We start from the raw sequence: 10947 nt of genomic DNA on the forward strand, positions 1-10947 counted from the left end.
TTGCACCCCTTTAATAGCAGACTTGTTTTTGTACTGTTATGAATCACAGTTTATGACCAAACTCAGTAAAGACCCGTCTAAATTGCATTTAATTGATAAATTCAACAACACTTACCGTTATCTTGATGATATTTTTTCGTTAAATAATCAAGCATTTTCTCAATATACTGCCGAAATTTACCCAAAGGAACTTACTTTAAATAAATCAAATTCAAACGGTAACAACTGTCCTTTCCTAGATTTAGATATTTCGGTTTTACACGGGAAACTCCACACTAAAATTTACGACAAAAGGGACAATTTTTCGTTCCCTATTGTTAATTTTCCCTTTTTGGATGGCGATGTTCCTTTGGCACCATCTTACGGTGTTTATATTTCACAACTCATTCGCTATGCCCGTGTCTGTTGTGACATTTTTGATTTTAACGAACGTAATCTATGTATTACTGGTAAATTATTAAGCCAGGGATTTCGTTACCACAAATTACTTAAAACCTTTACTAAATTCTTCCACAGATATAAAGATTTGGTTTCGAAGTTTTGTTGTACCTGTAGAAAACTTATTTCAAACGGGATTGCACATCCTCATTTTTACGGCAATATTAATTACCGTACCCGGAAATTTAGAAACGATCCTGGTAAACTTATCGATCCTTTAAATAAACTTATTCTAAAAGGTTACCAATTCAACACTGTAATTAGATCATTGAATATTGTTTTTATTGGTACTGATATTGATTTTGTTATCAGTAAATTAAAAGCAAACTAAATATATTGTTATATACATATACACATTCATGGATCTACAATCTGTCGATACCTGTATCTTGGCATTGCACAAGTTCATGTTTTTCTCTGACTGTTTATGACGTCTTTACACTAAATCCATTGAATGTTGGATATGTACGCATTGATAATTTAGTCTTAGATGCATGATTTTTTTATTAGTTGTTAGTGGCTTTGAACTAGCTGTCAGTAACTGCGAGTACTCTCAGATCTGTACTTAGTGTCTTTTTGTTGTTTGGATGGACAAGTACCCGGCCACGTCCACTTGTATTTGTAGTATTTGTATTTTTATCCATCTGATGAGTTAAGCCTCTTTCAACTGATTTTTATAGTTTGTTCTTATGTTGTACTGTTACACCACTGTATAAGGTTAGTGGGAGGGTTGAGATTCTGCTAACATGTTTAACCCCTCCACATTCTGTATGCCCCACGTCAGGAGCCTGTAATTCAGTGGTTGTCGTTTGTTTATGTGTTACATATTTGTTTTTCGTTCATTTTCTGTACATAAATTAGGCCGTTAGTTTTCTCGTTTAAATTGTTTTACATTGTCATTTCGGGGCCTTTTATAGCTGACTGTGCGGTATGGGCTTTGCTCATTGTTGAAGGCCGTATGGTGACCTATCGTTGTTAATTTCTGTGTCATTTGGTCTCTTGTGGAGAGTTGTCTCATTGGCAATCATACCACATCTTCTTTTTTAAAATTAAGAAAAACATGTTAAAGTCTTCTTTTTGGTCATCTTCTAAAATTTTACACTAAGATCCATAGTCCCTTAATGTTCATGTTTTAAAAATGCCAAAAACATACCAACCTTTATGAAAAAAGGATATGTTGTTTTAAAAATCAAGTCGAGAATTTTACAGGGACCTTAGACTGGGTCTAAAAATTCTTAAATTTAACATCCCCAATTCTGTTATTAAATTTTTTTCCTTAATTCTAATTCTTCAATGAGATGATGTTTTGTTGTTTTAAAAAAGGGGGCAGTAGCTCTTTAAACGGCCAGTGCTCACCACAATTTTTGATTATTTATTATTACTGCATAAAATAAAATTGAGAATGGAAATGGGGAATTTGTCAAAGATACAACAACCCGACCATAGAGCAGACAACAGCCGAAGGCCACCAATGGGTCTTCAATGCAACGAGAAACTCCCGCACCCGGAAGCATTTGTGTGTTTGATTAATCAAACAACCTTGATGAATTTTTGAATAATAAATCCCTAATACTTTCAAAACTAATTTTTGGGGTATTGCTCTCTCACTGAGGTACAATCTACATTTGCTTTCATCTAGTCGTTTAATGACATCCGATTATTTCGTGTATGGCACTTACTTTAAATCAATGCACCAGCCAAAATAAAGTTGCACATTTAAAATAGCTTCAATTGACAGTTTACGAGGGCCCATTTTGGATTTTGTTTTTTAATTAGATAATTTTCTAAATCATTGGGAATTTGCCGAAAATACATCAGCATTGATGTCCTTAGATAGTGGTTTGTATATTTGGTCGCTTTGGTCTCCTCAATCGTGTCAACTGAAGCTTTAACCAGTGACAATTCTTTGAGAAAGACTCATTATATAACATATAACGGGATTGAACTAGTTTATAAATATTTAACCCTTCTCTTAATATATCAGTTCTTGAATAACAGGATACATATAGGAACGTATCAAAAGAAGCATATTTCTACATAGTATCTGTCTATTGATGTATACCCCACAAATACCCTACAAATACGTTTCTTTATATAACACACATAGACAAATTCACACGTTCAAGTAAAGCAATACCAAATAATAGAAAATCAAAGAATGCTGCGCGCAGATTTGAAGAATTAACCAACAGCATCCCCTTAGAACTAGTCTATGGGTATTGTAAATATGTGGGTGGTGTAAATTTTCTTAATTCTTAAAGATCCCAACTGATAAACACATGCCAATGAACATGCTTTGACATTAACACGGAGTATACTCCTGTAACTTAACTACGTACGTAACTATGTGGGTAGTGTGAATTTTACTGAATTCTTGTATATGTAGGCTGGCAGGAAATTGAAACTGTCACTTGTTTGTGTAATTAGATGCCAATGAACTTTTTGAAATTTTATATTCATATATAAAGGTGTAAAAACTCTGTTTAAATATTTCAGGACAGGAATTTACACGACATTACATGAAGTTAATCACTAAAAACCTCTGTATGCGATTCTGGGTCTCGATTGACCGGAAATTACCAAACATGTAAATTATCTTATACAAAACTCATAATACGTAAGTCCATATTTTATATTAAACAACTGTTTTAATAGAATCCACAGGTTCAAAAAAGCGCAAAAGTTGTTTACCAGTATCTAATAATTCCCTGGATAAACACTTATCCAGGTTGAAAATGTCTTTGAGATTTATTTTGTTTCGATATGCAATACTTAAACTCTAATATGATTTTAAAATACATTTGGTAGAAGATAAGAGCTGATTTATCTGAAATTAAGACCCATCCTCCCTTAAATGTATTATGCGAACTGATATTTGAGTTCATTAGGACAAATCGTATTCTTGTAAGGTTTGGTTTCTTTGTAGTTATCTAGTCATGCAAACTTCATATGTATTTAAACTTTCAGACCCTTTACAAACTTCCAGATAAATATATAAGTACAAATACAATTTTGCATAGCTGATAATCTTGAAGGAAAATATTATCCTTTAAATATCATTTGTTGACTTCAATCTTACTTCAGTTGCACGTAAAATTAATAGTTTATGATAATAAAGATTTTCTGACACAATTTTACAAACTGCGGTAGTAGACATAATCTTATCCTCTCAGGAATATATGTCTGTTTAATTCAGTCTTTCGCATCAAAGTTAAAGTTTAAACGGTGATCTTTTTGTGTCGGTACACATTATTTGTTCACCTTTCGTCAGGGACACTCAGATTTAAAATTGAATCAGCGAAATTAGTAATCATAATTGTTCTTACAAATGACCATATGCATAAGAAACAGAGAATCACAAGAGGTCAAACAAACAAAGCATAATGCAAAATTTGTAGAATTGAAATCAAGTATGATATCAGGTGCTTCAAGAGTAGGTATATCGAACTTTATTGAGACAAAAACGTAGATATCAATATTTCCTTAAAACTCAACGCCGCAATTCAAATGAATAAGGGAAAAACAGTCCAAAAGGATTATTCAGGAATATTCTTCTTTCATTTGGATACGGCATAGTAAATATGTGGGTTGTGAGAATCTGAACTTTTTATTGTTGAGGCAAACTGGTATAAATTTTATGTAAAAGTGGCAATGAACTTTCTTTTGAATTTCCTACTCCGTTTGGAAGACATAATATTTCCACCTTTCGAACGCACGAAATTCATAAAGTGCTATTTCCATTCACTAGGAAAAAATGTATTATGGATATTTGATTTTGTGGTTTTGCCAACATCTGCACACAAGCGAAGAGAAAATGCGTAATTTGTTTATTTAAATCGTGGTTCACCTTTACCCACGAATGCCACAAAAGTGGTATCCTACGCGAATATAATGATTCCACATTATATATAAAACATAGACAATATGCAATTGTCACGACATATTTACTTAAAACAAGTTTTTCCAAAATAGCCTCTTCATGTGATGATGAAGAAAAGCGTGTATTTCAGAATTACGTTTTCAGTAGTCTCATGAACATATTCATCCGTGAATATAAAAAAAAATATCACAAATAGACAGCTCTTGATATCATTAAATTTTTTCATAATATCCTAAAAGACTACTTGACAATAACGAAATACATCTATAATTTACAAATTTGTTTGAGCAAATTATAACTTTCAGAATTGTATTCATGATAACATAAGTCAAAAATATTACAAAGATCACTTCGTATTATGGGACTCGTGTTGCTCAGTCTTTAGTTTTCTGTGTTTTGTAGACTGCTATTTGTCTTTTGGTCGTTTCTCGTTTTTTCCTATATATGGCGTTGTTTGTTTGTTTTCAACTGATGAGTTTGATAATTACTTTGGTATTTTCCAACTCTCTTTTACATATTAAACATTATACCACATTATATTGTATATTAACTGTATTTGTCGAAAAAGCGGAAAGACAAGTGATAAAATAAATGCAAAATCTAGTAAAATTTAGTATCTGTGAATTACTACCACAGGTATACTCTTCTCCTTGTAAAGTCTTCGAGACTAACAGTGATGCGATCTGAAATGCATAGTGACTGATATGATTTAAAACATATATCTGAGATACGTTTGAGAGAAGGTAACTGCGTATTTACATACATTTAAAGATCATTCGCCCATTTAACGAATTCGGGAACTGATATTAAAGTTCATTTGGACAAATCGTAATATTGCAAGGTTTGGCTATTTTCTACATATACTTAATACTCTTTTATTCATATAAACTAAGTATGTATTTAAACTTTCAAGAACTCTTTCAAACTTCAAGATTTATATATTTATAAGTAAGAATTATATTTTGCACAGAGGATAATTTTTTACGAAAACATTATCAATTACATCCCTTTTATTCAATTAAGTCTTCTTCATTTGCACATAAAACTAATTATTTAAGATAATATAAATACTTTGATACAGTTTTATAATTTGTGGGAGTGAACATAACTATTGTTAACCTTTCCAAAATAAGTACGAAACAATAAACATGAATTTCTTTAAAATTTTCATGTGTACTAAGATAGATGTACGGATACCATGGAAAAAAGTTGACAAATTGAAAGTGCCAAAAACATAAGATCTGATAATAGTTTTTTATATTTCGCCTCATATGAGTAGGTATATCTTGATCCGTCTTAGACTGAGAATATATATATATATATATATTTACTTTGAAAAACACCTCACATTTCAAATAAGTAAGTAAGTAATACCTATTTAATTATTTGTATTATTAGTCTAAAATGTTATAAATTGTCTTGTAAGTACAAGTTCTTGGATATAACATATCGTAATTATATTACATCGATTATTTTTATATAATGAACGTATGCTATCGATTTTTCAGTACAACCGACACGTGTTACTAGAAATCATGTAATGTTCATCTTGTAAGCTATAAATTAAAAGTCTGGGAAAACCAATTTCATAAAACATATTAAGAACATCAAAACGTTAAATGTTAATTATTGATATTTTATTTGTGTCTTAATTTTCTAAAACCTAATATTGTGTTTTTTATTTTTTTAGCGAAACACCGGGCAACAAAGAACGTTGCTCCTTAATTTAAAGGTATGAATTAACGCCATCCTTTATTTTCTGCTTTTGCTATATACACTGTGTCTTTTACTAATAACAGCAAGTTGAAAGCTACTTAGTAACCAATCTTGTATCGTCAGCTACTCCCTTTTCATACGCAATTTTTTTTTTAACATAGCTTTTTACAACATCCATCTATTAAATCTATATCAAGATGGAATAAGAAATTACATTGTGTATAGTTTATATGTCTCAGGAGCTTTCTTCACCATGTGATTGTGTCGATTCTAGCAAATCCCTTTAAAGAGTAGATAGACTTTTTAAAACGTCATCGGCGACTGAGCAAACAATTATGTAGCCATAGTTTTGAAAAAAAACCGTCTCTTCCTTTTTTCTCAAAAAGTTCATCGGAAAGTACCAGTACCCAATAGATACATATTCAGTGTCTACTTCACAAATGATACAAGATGGTCGTAACTGATGGTGGGTCCAGAGGTTTTGTATTGTTTTCATATTGTCTTCCCTTGTATTTATATTTTACTTAATTTGCACTTTATCGGGAAAGTGTATATGTCATTATATTTTACTATACTGTATGTACTATTAAATACAAAAACTTGTTTTTCATCTTTGATGTTTATTTGAATGTTGAAGTCAGTTGTGTTGTATGTCTGTAATGTATGTTAATATAGTTTTGGCTGCTGCATCCAAATTATTGTCACGTTAACAAATTATGTCTGTTTTGGGTTGTTCGTCCAAGTTGGTCAATATAACGGAGTAACTGTCATCCAAGTGGAAGGTTTAGCTAGATGTAAAATCAGGTTTTGTCCAGCATTTCTCCGGAAAATGCTTGTATCCAGTCAGGAATATGACAGTTGTTTTCCATTTGTTCCGATGATTGATATAGTCCAGCTTTGGATTTTGTCAGGTTTTATGAACTTTTCCCCTTTTTATATTAACCTTGACGCTCGGTATTTTTGTGAATGCTGATTTCAAGCACTGTCTCGTGATTTGTTTAGTCACGATCTCATTATATATTTCTCATTTTATGATTATAAAGAGTTATAGAACCAATTAAACAGTAATGTAACTTCATACTGTTATAGACCCCTGTCAAAAATGAAAGACATCGACCAATTAACGTCGATGGCAAAAGACATATCCCGATTAAAAGTCGATGACGAAAGACATAATCTGTCTTCGTGTTTTAAGTATACAGTCCGCCAAAAGTTAAGCACCACCTAAATATAACTGGCAATATTTTTTCAACTATTGCGAAAAAAATATTTATGTTTGGTGTTATGAATTGCCTATAACATACACTAAGAAAAGTCATTACGACCAAAAAAATAAACCCCGATAAACACGCCAAGCAATTTATTTTTATTTGGTCATCTGCACTTTTTAGAATACACTGTTTCGATGCCTTTAAATCATCTTCCTACTGTCCCGCGTACAGGTGAAATTTGACCTTCACCAAGTCACTGTGAAATATGGCAAGGGGTAAGTTATATGTGACTGAACCTTGACCTTGTCAAATGCAGGTAGGAGCACTAGTTGCAAAGGTAACCATTTCAATGTTAAACACACCGTCATTGTCAGATTTTTACAACGTCATGTTGACACAGGAACTGTAAATGATAGACCAAGGTCCGGAAGACCCCGTTTAACTACCGATCGTGATAACAGACTCCTTATTGGTTGTGCTAAAGCCAACCCATGTACTCCTGCCCCACAACGTAGACACCACTGGTGTCAAGGTGGTCATGTTAGTGTTCGAACATTGGTCCGTCGACTTCATAGAGGCTACCTAAGAGCACGTCGTGTTGTCAAGAGACCTGCCCTAACAGCCAGGCACCGTATAATCAGGTTTCAAAGGGCTAAGGACCATCGACGATGGAACATGAGAAGCAGGCAAAATGTTCATTGGTCAAATGAGAGTCAGTTTCTGTTACGACCAATAGACGGCAGAATACGAGTTTGTCGTGGAAATAAAACTGCTAATGACCAAAACAACATTTGCCCAACGACTGCATACGTTGCTGGTGGTGTTACAGTATGGGGTTTCTTCTCATACTGTTGTAAGGTGGGTATGCATATTCTGCAGAGTAACATGAACGGACAGACATACAGGGAATTGGTGCTTAGAAACATTGTAGTCCCTCATTTTGATAATCCTCTACTTGTTTCAAGACCCTTGTGCATGTACGACAATGCTAGACCACACAGGGCAAGGATTGTAACCGAGTACAAAGAGTACAAAGAGCAAGAAGCCATTGACACTATCTTTTGGCCTTCCATGTCTCCAGACATGAACCCTATCGAACATGTCTGGGATGCCATTTGCAGAAATCTCAATCGCAGACATCCACCTTTGCAAAATCTTAGCGATTTAAGAAGCGCAATTGTTGCTGAATGGAATAAATTTGCTCAACTAAAGTTCAGAAGGCTTGTACAGAGTATGAGACTCCGTGTTACTGAACTGTACCGGAAGAGAGGGTGTTACACATCCTATTGACTCAAATATTGACATTAAATTTGCCGAACATACCAAAGATTATTTGTAGAGACTTTTAATGATATTAGGTGATTAATTGTTGTAAAAAAATAAAATCACAGTGAAACTTAAATTCCGTTTCTGATTTGTGTAATTTTCACTATTTGTATGAACGCAAATTTCAAATGCATAGAACCTGCATACGTGAACAAACTTAAGTTTACGGTTTGTTTATGGTATATGTTAGAAAAATTGCTACAAGAATATTTTCGTTTTTTCGAGGATTAACTGATTTTTTTAAATGAAAAAAAATGTCGATGCAATAAAGATAGGTGGTGCTTAACTTTTGGCGGACTGTATATATAAGAAGTAAACATACATTTTTTTAACATTCTTATAATGAGCATGATTAGGCCTCGAACTTCCAGCTTGTTGTGCGGAAATTTACAACCCGACAAATGTAGGATGTGTAAGTGCATTAAAAATATAAGCAATATATAATTGACAAATGTGTTATCATTGGTTTTGATTAGCAATTATTTAGCAAAACCTACCCACTCCAACATGGCACCTATTCACCCTGCATTACATGAAATTACAGATATCACAAAACATATTCACGATATAAACCACGGGATGCAGTAGATTACACGTATTTCGATTAAAATAGGAAAACGTTGAAAAATTAACAAAATTCGAGTTCAATCAATCGGCGCCATATACAATGTTTTTACATTTTTGTGCACAAGAAGTATTGTGATGTAGCTAGATAGAACAATTATCTTATCCGTGTTTAACATCAACCTATCGTCGTAATTAATGGACAGGTGTCTATTAAACATGCAAAGCCCTAATATACCCAGAGTCTTAAAATGTGAAAAATTAACTATAGATTTGCCCTTAAAATCAAATTCGCCAAATTGCAAAAATCACTAAGATATGAACAATTCTACCAATGACGAGGTGCAATACTAAGGAGAGTCATGACTTTTGACCCCTATGATAGTAAAACATTGTCTAATTTGTGTTTGGTGCATAACTTTTGTACTGTAGCACTTACATTGTAATCAGAATTCTGAATTTACAATATACAAATCTCAGACTTTGTTCCTGGGACTGTATATTTCTTTCAGATTGACCTACTAGTACCCATGTGTCAATCTAACACAGATGCATTGAATGTATTAACCAAAATCTCAAAATGTCATTGTTCACACTGAATTTCACAACAGCAACTAAAATGCATGTACGGGGGTTAGCAGTCCCGCTTTGCGGATAGCTCTAGTTTTTTGTCGTTTCTGACTGATTGAAATAAAAGATATTGAAAAGTATTTATTCAAATGCAATACCGATTTGAGAAAAAAAAACTTTTATAAAAATCTTTTTGCTATTCTTTTGTAAAGTTTATCAAGAATACTTGCATATTTTTTCATACTGAATACAGTCATATTTAAAGCAATTGATTCTATACTTTAAAGTTCAGATGCTCCATTCATGTCTTTTCATCAAATTTCACATAGTCTTTTTTCTGCAACCTTGGAAACACTCTAAAAGTTTTTGTTCGAATTTATGTATTTCTTGTTAGCTATGTTCCCTATTTTTTTTATATGATCTGGTATTGAGTTATTTAAAAAATTAAAACAACACTTAATAAATGGTATGCATCCGAAGCGCTTTTACAAGATCGGTATTAAATCTAATATACATATGAACCATTTAAACAACATAAGCATATTGATATTAATTTATATTTTATGGTCATCCTTATAAGTGATATACGTTACCTTTAACTCAATGCCAACAATAATATGTTGTTTTTTCTCTCATTATGTTGAGCATTTAACTTATTTGTGTATTATGACATGTAAGAGTGTGAATTTTGTTTTTTCGAATTATCATTCGTGGGAAGACAGCTATTTTCCATTGTTTTTCTAAACTGTGCGAGTTTTTCTAGAAAACAGTTAATTTCATTTTACAGGTGAGGATGTATTAATTAAATGTGTTTTAATTGCAGAATGCCATAACGAGAAGAGAAATAACATAACCTAAATTCCAAAAGCAAACACATGATTGTTACATCTGGCCTTAATTACGTATATGTAGAATTTCTCTGAGACAGCAACTAAACGCCAACACATAAGACACCGTGATGTCACCATATCGTCGTAATTAATGGACGGGTGTCTATAAAACATGCAAAGCCCTAAAATACACAGAGTCTTAAAATGTTGTGAAAAATTAACCATAGATTTGCCCTTAAAATCAAATTCGTCAAATTGCAAAAATCACTAAGATATGAACAATTCTACCAATGACGAGGAGCCATACTAAGGAGAGTCATACGGACATGTTGCATCGTCAAATTAGTTTCATCTTAATCTTAAGCACTCGCTTCAACTTGACTAACTTTGAGTAAATAAACGAACATGTTTG

Source organism: Mytilus californianus, unplaced genomic scaffold (genome assembly GCF_021869535.1).
Source record: "Mytilus californianus isolate M0D057914Y unplaced genomic scaffold, xbMytCali1.0.p SCAF_4, whole genome shotgun sequence".
Lineage (NCBI taxonomy): Eukaryota > Metazoa > Mollusca > Bivalvia > Mytilida > Mytilidae > Mytilus > Mytilus californianus.